Source organism: Somniosus microcephalus, chromosome 1 (assembly GCF_052327205.1).
Source record: "Somniosus microcephalus isolate GS21.2 chromosome 1, FLI_Smic_1.0, whole genome shotgun sequence".
Lineage (NCBI taxonomy): Eukaryota > Metazoa > Chordata > Chondrichthyes > Squaliformes > Somniosidae > Somniosus > Somniosus microcephalus.
The window spans coordinates 227,042,525-227,056,195 of record NC_140987.1 but is presented as its reverse complement, the minus strand read 5'-3'; positions in this window follow the sequence as shown (position 1 = coordinate 227,056,195).

Below are 13,671 nucleotides of genomic sequence, written 5' to 3'. Positions count from 1 at the left end.
GTCTTATAAGTTTAAAGTCCTATTGGCTCCACCTTTTTATTATTTATATGTTTAGAAAATACTTTTGGGTTCTCTTTTATGTTACCGGCGAATCTATTTTCATATACTCTCTTCGCCCTTCTTATTTCCTTTTTCAGTTCTCCCCTGTACTTTTTATATTCAGTTACGTTCATAATTCAGTAGAGATCCAAACATTTATCATAAGCTTCATTTTTCAGTTTCATTTTAATCTCTATGGGGTAGAAATTCATCTCAGGCAGTGGCACAAAACAGGCGGTATCAGACCAGCTGCCCATTATATGCAACACCTGATATTCAGCTCCATTGCAGTCAATAGAATTAAATATCAAATGCTACATTTAATGGGCGGCCAATCCGATACCACCCGTTTTGCACCGTTACCTGAGTTGAATTTCTACCCCTTTATCTTTAGTAATCCAGGGAGCTCTAGCTTTGGATATGCTTCCTTTCCCCTCATGGAATGTGTCTAGTCTGTACCCAAGCTATCTCCTCTTTGAAAGCCTCCCGTTGCTCATTTACTGTTTTACCTGCAAATCTTTGATTCCAATCTACCTGGCCAGATCCCTTTTCAACTCACTGAAATTAGTGCTCCTCCAGTTGAATAATGTAACATGTGATTTTTCCTTGTCTTATTCCATAACTACTCTACACCTAATGATATTGTGATTACTGCTTCCCAAATACTCTCCCACTGAAACATGCTCCACTTGCCCCACTTCATTCCCAGAACTAGATCCTGCACTGCTTCCTTCCTCGTTGGGCTGGAAATATATAGATCAAGAAAGTTCTCTTGTACATATTTCAGGAATTCCTTCCCCTCTTTGCCCTTAACACTGTTACTTTCCCAGTCTATATTAGGGTAATTGAAATCCCCATTATCACTACTCTAAAGCTCATGCATCTTTCTGCAATTTTCCTGCAAATTTGCTCCTCTATCTCCTTCCCACTATTTGGTGGCCTATAGTAACATCCAGCAGCATAGTAGCTCCTCTATTGTTCGTTACTTCTAACCAAATAGATGCTGTCTTTGAACTCTCAAGTACATCATCACTTTCTAGTGCTGTAACAGTATCTTTGATCAATACTGCCACGGCCCTCCTTTTTTCCTCCCCTATCTTTCCTGAATACCTTGTAGCCAGGAATATGAAGCTCCCAATCCTCCCTTTGTTTGATCAGGTCTTCATTATTGCCACAATATCATAGTCCCATGTGATCATTTGTGCCTGCGGCTCACCAACCTTATTTACCACGCTCCCTCCATTTACTCACATGCACTCTAAACCCATCTTAGTCAGCCTCGTACTTTCCTCCTGCCTATTTCTGAACTATTTATTCTAATGCTGTTTGTCTCTCACAGGCCTCTGAGCAGCTTGTTCCTCCTCTCTAATGCTTCATCCTGGTGCCCCTTCCCATGCCAAATTAGTTTAAACCCTCCCTCACAGCAATATTTAACCTCCCTACAAGGACATTGGTCCCAACCTTGTTGAGGTGCAACACGTCCATCTTGTACAAGTCCCTCCTGCCCCAGGGATCTGAAGCCCTCCCTCCTGTACCATTTCTCCAGCCACCCGTTAACCTGTTTTATCTTACTGTTTCTATGCTCATTAGCTTATGGCACTGGGAGTAATCCAGAGATTATTACTGTGCTGCCTTTCTTTAGGAATTTTTGTTAGTTTTCCAGTTAATTCAGGGATTTGAGTAATTTGGGTCGATTTCCATTGTGTGCTGCCACCTAGTGGATATTTGGTACCTAGCAACTGCAGCAAAGCACAGTAAAGTGCAGTAAAGCACAGTAAAGTGCAGTAAAGCACAGTAAAGTGCAGTAAAGTAAACTACTGTATATCACAGACCTGCAGCCACACATGGTCTGGGAAGTTATATTCTTGTCACGCTCCAGCCTTGGACACTATTTGTCTGTAAGTACTTGAGAATGTTATAGATGATTAGTGTACACTATATTTTGCAGAAAATGTTTAGTTTGTAACTTTTCTCTGTAAGCAAACTTACACAGCTAGCCGTGAAGTGCTCGCTCTCAGTCTAGCTGGTTAACTTGTAAGAGAGAGGGTGAAGCGCACAGGGCACAGCCGGGGGTTGAAAACCGAGCGGCGTCGAGGAAAAACAAAAAAGAGAGAGAGAGGGTAAAGCAGCAGCCGGGTTCAGGACCGAGCGGCGGCAACGGGAGAGGCGCACAGGAGAAGGCGCAGAGCACATCCAGGGCTCAAGGGCTGAACAGCGTCCGCGGGGGAAAGAAAGGAAGTGCGGGAGACGCCATTGAGCCACGGAGAAGAAGGGAGAGCGCGGGAGACGCCATTTTAGAAGCCGCAGCGGAGAAGAAGGGCGAGCGCGGGAAGGAAGGAAAGTGCGAGAGACGCCATTTTGTGCCAGCGGAGAAGAAGGGAGAGCACGGGAGACACCATTTTAGACAGTTTAATCACACCCAGGGATGCCGAAGAGTGGCAGTATCACTGCGTTCGACAATGAAGTCGAAGATTGGGCGACATATGTGGAACGCATTGAAGTGTACTGCAGGGCGAATGAAGTGCCAGATGCTAGGAAAGCACTGGTTTTGTTAAATTCCATGGGTGCAAAAACTTATGGCTTACTGCGAAACCTAATAACCCCAGAGAAGCCAGTGGATAAGAATTTCGAAAGCATAATGGAAATCCTACAGGACCACTTAAACCCCACACCGCTGCTGATAGCAGAAAGATTTAAGTTCCACAAAAGGAACCAGCATAAAGACGAAAGTAATGCTGAGTACTTAACGGAACTGCGCAAGCTATCAAAACACTGCCAGTTTGGATTGGGACTAGCAGATACGTTAAGGGACAAGTTTGTGTGTGGGCTTCAAAGTGAAGGAACCCAGAAACGGCTTCTATCAGAAAAGGATCTTACGCTGGACAAGGTTTTCAGCATGGCAGTATCACACAAAGCAGCCGCACGGGGCGCTGCAGAGATACAACGGAGACCGCAAGAATATGGCACAAATGAAATGTCATATGAAGCAGGGAAGTGTTATCGCTGCGGCAGAACAACACACGACCAGAAGGATTGTTGGTTCAAGGACCAAGTGTGCAGACAGTGTGGAAAAGCAGGACACATAGCAAGAGTCTGCAGGTCAGGGAAGAAAACCTGCAGCAAGAAATCTCCACAGGAGAAGTACAAAAAGGTACACCAGGTGATGGACAGTAGTTCAGATGAACAGAAAAGTGATACAGATGCCGGAAGCAAGGAGCTGGGTTGTCTGAAACTACATAAGGTAATCAAAATGGAGGATCACCAGACTATCTGGGTCACACTCAAGATAGACGGAGTCCAAGTGAAAATGGAATTGGACACAGGATCAGCCCTAACAGTCATAAACCAAAGGGACTACAAGCGGCTATTTTCACATATACCCTTGAAAGTTACAGAGATTGTCTTGAAGACGTACACAGGGCAAAAAGTCTACCCCAAAGGAAAAATAAGGGTGAAAGTGATATACAAAGGCCAGGAAATACTTAAAATGGACCTATATGTATTGCCAGATGGAGGACCACCACTACTAGGATGTGAATGGATCCGGAAGATACAATTAGACTGGCATTCCATACAGGCACTGAAGGCTGAGGCCAAAAAGGATGACGACGTCACACCTGGACGACTGTCAAAAATGCTAACTGACGCACAAGAAGTGTTCCAGGAGGGACTCGGAACACTAAAAGGCATAACAGCAACGATTAAAATAGAGGAAAATGCAAGCCCAAAGTTTTTTAAGGCCAGACCGGTGCCATATGCGATCCGACCAGCCGTCGAAGCAGAGCTGGAAGGGTTGGAACGTTCAGGAGTACTGTCCAAAGTAGACTGGAGCGAGTGGGCTACACCATCGTTCCTGTAATGAAGAGGTCGTTGAGTAATACGCCTGGGGAACCAAAGAAGGTCCGCATTGTTGTGTATGTGTACCTTTAAGAGAATAACTGGTCTCAGACTGCAGTACCAGCAGTGACCATCCCTGTATAAAAAGGCACTAGCAGCCTTCTGTAGTTTCAGTTCTCCATTGTTTCCATTCAGTAAAGACTTGTTAAACCAACTCCTGCATTCCGTGTCTCCATTAACACATGGATTTAATACTGGCGACGAGTAAGAAACGAACTTACCTGCAACTCGGCAGCACCTCAGACGACGTTATAGACGGTCGAAACCAGAAGAGAGAAAAATAAATAAATAATCCACAGAAACTCGAGAAACAGGCGTCGACCGTGGGCAACCGCCCTCCACATCATCGACTTGAAAAGTGCAGGAGAGACTGTCGAGAGCCAGGCTTGGTCTCCAGTCTGTGGTTTCCCAGCCAATCGGGCTGGTGGCAGGTAGTGCACTGATCCTTCCTGGGCTGCGGCGGGCTAGAGCTCAATCGGGTGGCTCTGCAACGGGGCCGGGCAGCGAGTCGGGAAGCAGAGAGAGAGAGAGGGTGGACCACACAGGGCGCGGCCGGTGCTTCGCAGCCGGGCAGCTTTCGGACCTAAGAAGAGGGAGGGAAGTGTCCCAGAGGGTCTGCTCCACGACGGGAACGGTTAAAAATAAAAATACCATGGAGAGCGGCGTTGACAGCAGCGGCAGCGGCGGAAAAGCACGGGAGGCGCCATCTTAACTCGGTGGGGAAGAAGGAAAAGCGCGGGAGGCGCCATTTTGTTAAATCAGGGACAAAGGCAAAGCACAGGAGGCGTCATCTTAGATTTTCAAGATGCCAAAGACTGGCGATATCACTGCCTTCGATAATGCAATAGAAGACTGGACCACGTATGTGGAAAGAGTCGAGGTATGTTGCGAGGCAAACGAAATAGCCGAGGAGAAAAAGGCATCGGTATTGCTAAATTTAATGGGCGCAAGAACCTACGGCCTATTGCGGGACCTGATTACTCCAGCGAAACCGAAGGCGAAGAGTTTTAACGAAATTGTTGCTATCCTACAGGAACACCTAAATCCTACACCACTGCTGATAGCAGAAAGATTTAAATTCCACAGGAGAAATCAGCACAAAAATGAGAGCAATGCTGATTACCTTACGGAACTACGCAAGCTATCAAAGCACTGCCAGTTCGGAGCAGGACTGGCAGATACCTTACGGGACAAATTTGTCTGTGGACTCCTGAGTGAAGGAACCCAGAAGAGGTTACTCTCAGAGAAAGAGCTGACGCTAGATAAGGCTTTCAGCTTGGCAGTATCGTACGAAGCAGCAGCAAGGGGAGCTGCAGAAATACAACAAAAGCCACAGGAATACGGCACCCACGAAATGACACAGGGATTTGCAAAATGCTATCGCTGCAGCAGAACAAACCATGACCAGAAGGACTGCTGGTCCAAGGACAAAATATGCCGGCAATGCGGAAAGATGGGACACATTGCATGAGTTTGCAGGTCTGAGGAGAAGACAAATGACAATAAAAAGGCTACTAAGGAACCGTAGAGAAAAGTACAAAAGATGACGGACAGTAGTTCCGAAGACCAGATGAGCGATAGTGAATCCGGGAACAAGAGACTAAGCTGTCTCAAACTTCACAACGTAATCGCAAAAGAGGATCACCGAACCATGTGGGTCACCCTCACGATAGCAGGGTCCCAAGTCAAAATGGAATTGGATACAGGATCAGCTCTAACCGTCATGAATCGACGAGACTACGAGCGGCTATTCTCACACATACCCTTGAGAGAGACATCCATTATCTTGAGGATGTATACGGGGCAAAAAGTATACCCCAGAGGAAAAATAAGGGTGCCTGTCGAATACAATGGCAAGAAAATACAGAAATTGTATCTCTACATTCTGCAAGATGGTGGACCATCGTTATTGGGATGTGAATGGTTCAGAAAGATAAGTTTAGACTGGCACTCCATTCAGGCACTGATGGTGGCTGGTAAAGAGGATGACGACGTCACTCCTGGTCGATTGTCAACAATCTTAGCTGACGCCAAAGAGGTATTTCAACAAGAACTGGGCACTCTTAAAGGCGTAACCGCCTCGATAAAAATAGAGGAGAATGCAATTCCCAAGTTTTTCAAAGCAAGACCGGTACCATATGCAATTCGCCCAGCCGTCGAGGCAGAGCTGGAGAATCTGGAGCATGCAGGCGTGTTATCTAAGGTAGACTGGAGCGAGTGGGCGACACCCATCGTTCCTGTCATGAAGAAAACGTTAAACAGTAAGTCTGAGGAGCCAAGGAAGGTTCGCATCTGTGGGGACTTCAAGGTGACAGTGAACCCAGTCCTTCACACAGTACAATATCCTCTTCCAAGGATAGAAGATATCTTCGCCTCACTATCCGGAGGGAAGCGTTTTACAAAAATTGACCTAGCGCAAGCATATTTGCAGATGGAGGTTGAAGAATCCTCCAGGAAGTATCTCACGATAAACACTCACAAAGGTCTTTACCAGTATAATCGACTGGTATTCGGGGTAGCATCAGCTCCGGCGATATGTCAAAGAGCGATGGAACAAGTCCTGCAAGGGATTCCGGGGATTCAGTGTTACTTGGACGACATCCTAGTGACAGGTGAAGATGACAGTGAACACCTTAACAACCTAGAACAGGTGCTCACTAGACTACGTGAACATGGGCTACGAGCCAACCGCCCCAAGTGCAAGATTTTTAAGAAACAGATATCGTATTGTGGCCACGTGATTGATGAAGAGGGGTTACATAAGTCCCCTGACAAAGTTGAAGCGGTTGTTAAGGCCCCAGCGCCTGAAAATGTTTCGCAACTAAGGTCATTCCTCGGATTGGTGAATTACTACCATAAGTTTTTACCGAATTTGTCCACAATTCTGCACCCACTGAACGCCCTACTACGAACGGGAGTAGCATGGAAATGGAGCAATGACTGTAAGCGGGCCTTTCAGAAGAGTAAGGGCTTAATCACTTCAAGAGAAGTATTGGCTCACTACAACCCATCACTACCGATAAGACTGGCGTGTGATGCGTCTCCCTACGGCATTGGGGCAGTACTGTCACATAAATTCCTTGATGGTTCAGAGAGGCTGATAGCTTTTGCGTCACGCTCGTTAACTTCAGCCAAGCGTAACTACGCCCAGATTGACAGAGAGGCCCTCAGCCTAGTGTGGGGGGTGAAGAAGTTCAATCACTACCTGCACGGTCAAAAATTTACTCTAATAACTGATTATCAACCTCTTGTCTCCATTTTCAACCCTCAGAAGGGCGTACCAATAATGACAGCACAACGGCTACAGAGGTGGTCCCTTTTCCTAAGGGCACACCAATATGACATCGAGTACAAAGGAACTAAACAGCATGGGAATGCGGATGGATTGTCGTGCCTACCGTTGCCGACGGTAGAAGAAGAACTTGCAGCGGATCCAATGGAGATATTCCACTCGACCATAGTCGAATGTCTCCCTGTGACGAATGCAAACATAGAAAAGGAAACACGAAATGACCTGACACTATCCCAGGTCTATGATTTAATGGTGAAGGGATGGCCAGCACATGGCGAACCACTGCTGTCAGCATTCTCACTGAGAAGAGAACAGCTGTCAGTGTGCAGAGGAACCTTGATGTGTGGATCCAGAGTAGTAATTCCACCCAAATTGAAGGATAGAGTGCTCAATGAGCTTCATGAGGGCCATCTGGGAGGGGTAAAAATGAAGAACTTAGCTAGAGCGTTTGTGTGGTGGCCGGGAATCGATAGAGAAATCGAAGAGATGACCAAGAGCTGTACAGGATGCCAGAAGGTCCAAAACGCCCCACCACAAGCCCCTCTACATCCATGGGAGTGGCCCTCATCTCCATGGCAAAGGGTGCACATTGATTTTGCTGGTCCCTTCATGGACTCGATGTTTTTAATTGCGGTGGATGCACATTCAAAGTGGCCAGAGGTAATAAAAATGTCCTCAACCACCACAGAAAAAACTATTACAGTCTTATGAACCATATTCGCCAGGAATGGGCTGCCTGAACAGATTTGCCCTGACAATGGACCACAGTTTGTGTCTGAAGAGTTCCGGAGGTTCTTAAAGAACAATGGTGTTAAGCATTACACATCTGCCCCATATCATCCAGCCACTAATGGATTGGCCGAGAGGTTTGTTCAAACATTCAAGAAGGCTATCAAGGCAATGTGTAATGAAGATATACCCCTACAACACAAGGTGGACAACTTCTTGTTTGCCTACCGGAATGCGACACATGCGGTTACCAACCAAACTCCTGCCATGATGTTCTTCAATCGAAGACTACGATGCCGCTTGGATTTGGTTAAGCTGAACATCAGAAGAGATGTGGAGAACAGGCAGTTTCAGAATATGAATGAAAGACCGACCAGGAGTTTTAAGATAGGTCAACCAGTTTTGGCCTGGGACTACCGCACAGAGAAATGGCAGCCAGGAACGATTTGTACATTGCAAGGACCTCTCATGTATACCGTGGACGTTGGAGAGAGCATTGTAAGATGCCATGCTGACCAGATTCTAGAGTCACGGGAAAACGTCAACTCCACAACACGATCTGATACACCTGGTGATGAAACCGACGTACCAATTGCATCTACCGCAGAATCGGTGATATTGGAAGCAGATGAACCAAACAACGACATTGATCCTGACTCAACCTTGCCAGAAGAACCTGATACCCCAAAGAGGCGTTATCCAGACAGAATCAGGAAGCCTCCTCAAAGACTGAACTTATAATTGATTAACTTCAACCAATGTATCTAGCAACCGTAATTGTGATTGTAATTAGTTATCATTTAGTTGTTAAATGAATGTTATGTACTGTTTATCTAAAAGGGGAGGAATTGTTGTGTATGTGTACCTTTAAGAGAATAACTGGTCTCAGACTGCAGTACCGGCAGTGACCACCCCTGTATAAAAAGGCGCTAGCAGCCTTCTGTAGTTTCAGTTCTCCATTGTCTCCATTCAGTAAAGACTTGTTAAACCAACTCCTGCATTCCGTGTCTCCATTAACACATGGATTTAATACTGGCGACGAGTAAGAAACGAACTTACCTGCAACTCGGCAGCACCTCAGACGACGTTATAGACGGTCGAAACCAGAAGAGAGAAAAATAAATAAATAATCCACAGAAACTCGAGAAACAGGCGTCGACCGTGGGCAACCGCCCTCCACATCATCGACTTGAAAAGTGCAGGAGAGACTGTCGAGAGCCAGGCTTGGTCTCCAGTCTGTGGTTTCCCAGCCAATCGGGCTGGTGGCAGGTAGTGCACTGATCCTTCCTGGGCTGCGGCGGGCTAGAGCTCAATCGGGTGGCTCTGCAACGGGGCCGGGCAGCGAGTCGGGAAGCAGAGAGAGAGAGAGGGTGGACCACACAGGGCGCGGCCGGTGCTTCGCAGCCGGGCAGCTTTCGGACCTAAGAAGAGGGAGGGAAGTGTCCCAGAGGGTCTGCTCCACGACGGGAACGGTTAAAAATAAAAATACCATGGAGAGCGGCGTTGACAGCAGCGGCAGCGGCGGAAAAGCACGGGAGGCGCCATCTTAACTCGGTGGGGAAGAAGGAAAAGCGCGGGAGGCGCCATTTTGTTAAATCAGGGACAAAGGCAAAGCACAGGAGGCGTCATCTTAGATTTTCAAGATGCCAAAGACTGGCGATATCACTGCCTTCGATAATGCAATAGAAGACTGGACCACGTATGTGGAAAGAGTCGAGGTATGTTGCGAGGCAAACGAAATAGCCGAGGAGAAAAAGGCATCGGTATTGCTAAATTTAATGGGCGCAAGAACCTACGGCCTATTGCGGGACCTGATTACTCCAGCGAAACCGAAGGCGAAGAGTTTTAACGAAATTGTTGCTATCCTACAGGAACACCTAAATCCTACACCACTGCTGATAGCAGAAAGATTTAAATTCCACAGGAGAAATCAGCACAAAAATGAGAGCAATGCTGATTACCTTACGGAACTACGCAAGCTATCAAAGCACTGCCAGTTCGGAGCAGGACTGGCAGATACCTTACGGGACAAATTTGTCTGTGGACTCCTGAGTGAAGGAACCCAGAAGAGGTTACTCTCAGAGAAAGAGCTGACGCTAGATAAGGCTTTCAGCTTGGCAGTATCGTACGAAGCAGCAGCAAGGGGAGCTGCAGAAATACAACAAAAGCCACAGGAATACGGCACCCACGAAATGACACAGGGATTTGCAAAATGCTATCGCTGCAGCAGAACAAACCATGACCAGAAGGACTGCTGGTCCAAGGACAAAATATGCCGGCAATGCGGAAAGATGGGACACATTGCATGAGTTTGCAGGTCTGAGGAGAAGACAAATGACAATAAAAAGGCTACTAAGGAACCGTACAGAAAAGTACAAAAGATGACGGACAGTAGTTCCGAAGACCAGATGAGCGATAGTGAATCCGGGAACAAGAGACTAAGCTGTCTCAAACTTCACAACGTAATCGCAAAAGAGGATCACCGAACCATGTGGGTCACCCTCACGATAGCAGGGTCCCAAGTCAAAATGGAATTGGATACAGGATCAGCTCTAACCGTCATGAATCGACGAGACTACGAGCGGCTATTCTCACACATACCCTTGAGAGAGACATCCATTATCTTGAGGATGTATACGGGGCAAAAAGTATACCCCAGAGGAAAAATAAGGGTGCCTGTCGAATACAATGGCAAGAAAATACAGAAATTGTATCTCTACATTCTGCAAGATGGTGGACCATCGTTATTGGGATGTGAATGGTTCAGAAAGATAAGTTTAGACTGGCACTCCATTCAGGCACTGATGGTGGCTGGTAAAGAGGATGACGACGTCACTCCTGGTCGATTGTCAACAATCTTAGCTGACGCCAAAGAGGTATTTCAACAAGAACTGGGCACTCTTAAAGGCGTAACCGCCTCGATAAAAATAGAGGAGAATGCAATTCCCAAGTTTTTCAAAGCAAGACCGGTACCATATGCAATTCGCCCAGCCGTCGAGGCAGAGCTGGAGAATCTGGAGCATGCAGGCGTGTTATCTAAGGTAGACTGGAGCGAGTGGGCGACACCCATCGTTCCTGTCATGAAGAAAACGTTAAACAGTAAGTCTGAGGAGCCAAGGAAGGTTCGCATCTGTGGGGACTTCAAGGTGACAGTGAACCCAGTCCTTCACACAGTACAATATCCTCTTCCAAGGATAGAAGATATCTTCGCCTCACTATCCGGAGGGAAGCGTTTTACAAAAATTGACCTAGCGCAAGCATATTTGCAGATGGAGGTTGAAGAATCCTCCAGGAAGTATCTCACGATAAACACTCACAAAGGTCTTTACCAGTATAATCGACTGGTATTCGGGGTAGCATCAGCTCCGGCGATATGTCAAAGAGCGATGGAACAAGTCCTGCAAGGGATTCCGGGGACTCAGTGTTACTTGGACGACATCCTAGTGACAGGTGAAGATGACAGTGAACACCTTAACAACCTAGAACAGGTGCTCACTAGACTACGTGAACATGGGCTACGAGCCAACCGCCCCAAGTGCAAGATTTTTAAGAAACAGATATCGTATTGTGGCCACGTGATTGATGAAGAGGGGTTACATAAGTCCCCTGACAAAGTTGAAGCGGTTGTTAAGGCCCCAGCGCCTGAAAATGTTTCGCAACTAAGGTCATTCCTCGGATTGGTGAATTACTACCATAAGTTTTTACCGAATTTGTCCACAATTCTGCACCCACTGAACGCCCTACTACGAACGGGAGTAGCATGGAAATGGAGCAATGACTGTAAGCGGGCCTTTCAGAAGAGTAAGGGCTTAATCACTTCAAGAGAAGTATTGGCTCACTACAACCCATCACTACCGATAAGACTGGCGTGTGATGCGTCTCCCTACGGCATTGGGGCAGTACTGTCACATAAATTCCTTGATGGTTCAGAGAGGCTGATAGCTTTTGCGTCACGCTCGTTAACTTCAGCCAAGCGTAACTACGCCCAGATTGACAGAGAGGCCCTCAGCCTAGTGTGGGGGGTGAAGAAGTTCAATCACTACCTGCACGGTCAAAAATTTACTCTAATAACTGATTATCAACCTCTTGTCTCCATTTTCAACCCTCAGAAGGGCGTACCAATAATGACAGCACAACGGCTACAGAGGTGGTCCCTTTTCCTAAGGGCACACCAATATGACATCGAGTACAAAGGAACTAAACAGCATGGGAATGCGGATGGATTGTCGTGCCTACCGTTGCCGACGGTAGAAGAAGAACTTGCAGCGGATCCAATGGAGATATTCCACTCGACCATAGTCGAATGTCTCCCTGTGACGAATGCAAACATAGAAAAGGAAACACGAAATGACCTGACACTATCCCAGGTCTATGATTTAATGGTGAAGGGATGGCCAGCACATGGCGAACCACTGCTGTCAGCATTCTCACTGAGAAGAGAACAGCTGTCAGTGTGCAGAGGAACCTTGATGTGTGGATCCAGAGTAGTAATTCCACCCAAATTGAAGGATAGAGTGCTCAATGAGCTTCATGAGGGCCATCTGGGAGGGGTAAAAATGAAGAACTTAGCTAGAGCGTTTGTGTGGTGGCCGGGAATCGATAGAGAAATCGAAGAGATGACCAAGAGCTGTACAGGATGCCAGAAGGTCCAAAACGCCCCACCACAAGCCCCTCTACATCCATGGGAGTGGCCCTCATCTCCATGGCAAAGGGTGCACATTGATTTTGCTGGTCCCTTCATGGACTCGATGTTTTTAATTGCGGTGGATGCACATTCAAAGTGGCCAGAGGTAATAAAAATGTCCTCAACCACCACAGAAAAAACTATTACAGTCTTACGAACCATATTCGCCAGGAATGGGCTGCCTGAACAGATTTGCCCTGACAATGGACCACAGTTTGTGTCTGAAGAGTTCCGGAGGTTCTTAAAGAACAATGGTGTTAAGCATTACACATCTGCCCCATATCATCCAGCCACTAATGGATTGGCCGAGAGGTTTGTTCAAACATTCAAGAAGGCTATCAAGGCAATGTGTAATGAAGATATACCCCTACAACACAAGGTGGACAACTTCTTTTTTGCCTACCGGAATGCGACACATGCGGTTACCAACCAAACTCCTGCCATGATGTTCTTCAATCGAAGACTACGATGCCGCTTGGATTTGGTTAAGCTGAACATCAGAAGAGATGTGGAGAACAGGCAGTTTCAGAATATGAATGAAAGACCGACCAGGAGTTTTAAGATAGGTCAACCAGTTTTGGCCTGGGACTACCGCACAGAGAAATGGCAGCCAGGAACGATTTGTACATTGCAAGGACCTCTCATGTATACCGTGGACGTTGGAGAGAGCATTGTAAGATGCCATGCTGACCAGATTCTAGAGTCACGGGAAAACGTCAACTCCACAACACGATCTGATACACCTGGTGATGAAACCGACGTACCAATTGCATCTACCGCAGAATCGGTGATATTGGAAGCAGATGAACCAAACAACGACATTGATCCTGACTCAACCTTGCCAGAAGAACCTGATACCCCAAAGAGGCGTTATCCAGACAGAATCAGGAAGCCTCCTCAAAGACTGAACTTATAATTGATTAACTTCAACCAATGTATCTAGCAACCGTAATTGTGATTGTAATTAGTTATCATTTAGTTGTTAAATGAATGTTATGTACTGTTTATCTAAAAGGGGAGGAATTGTTGT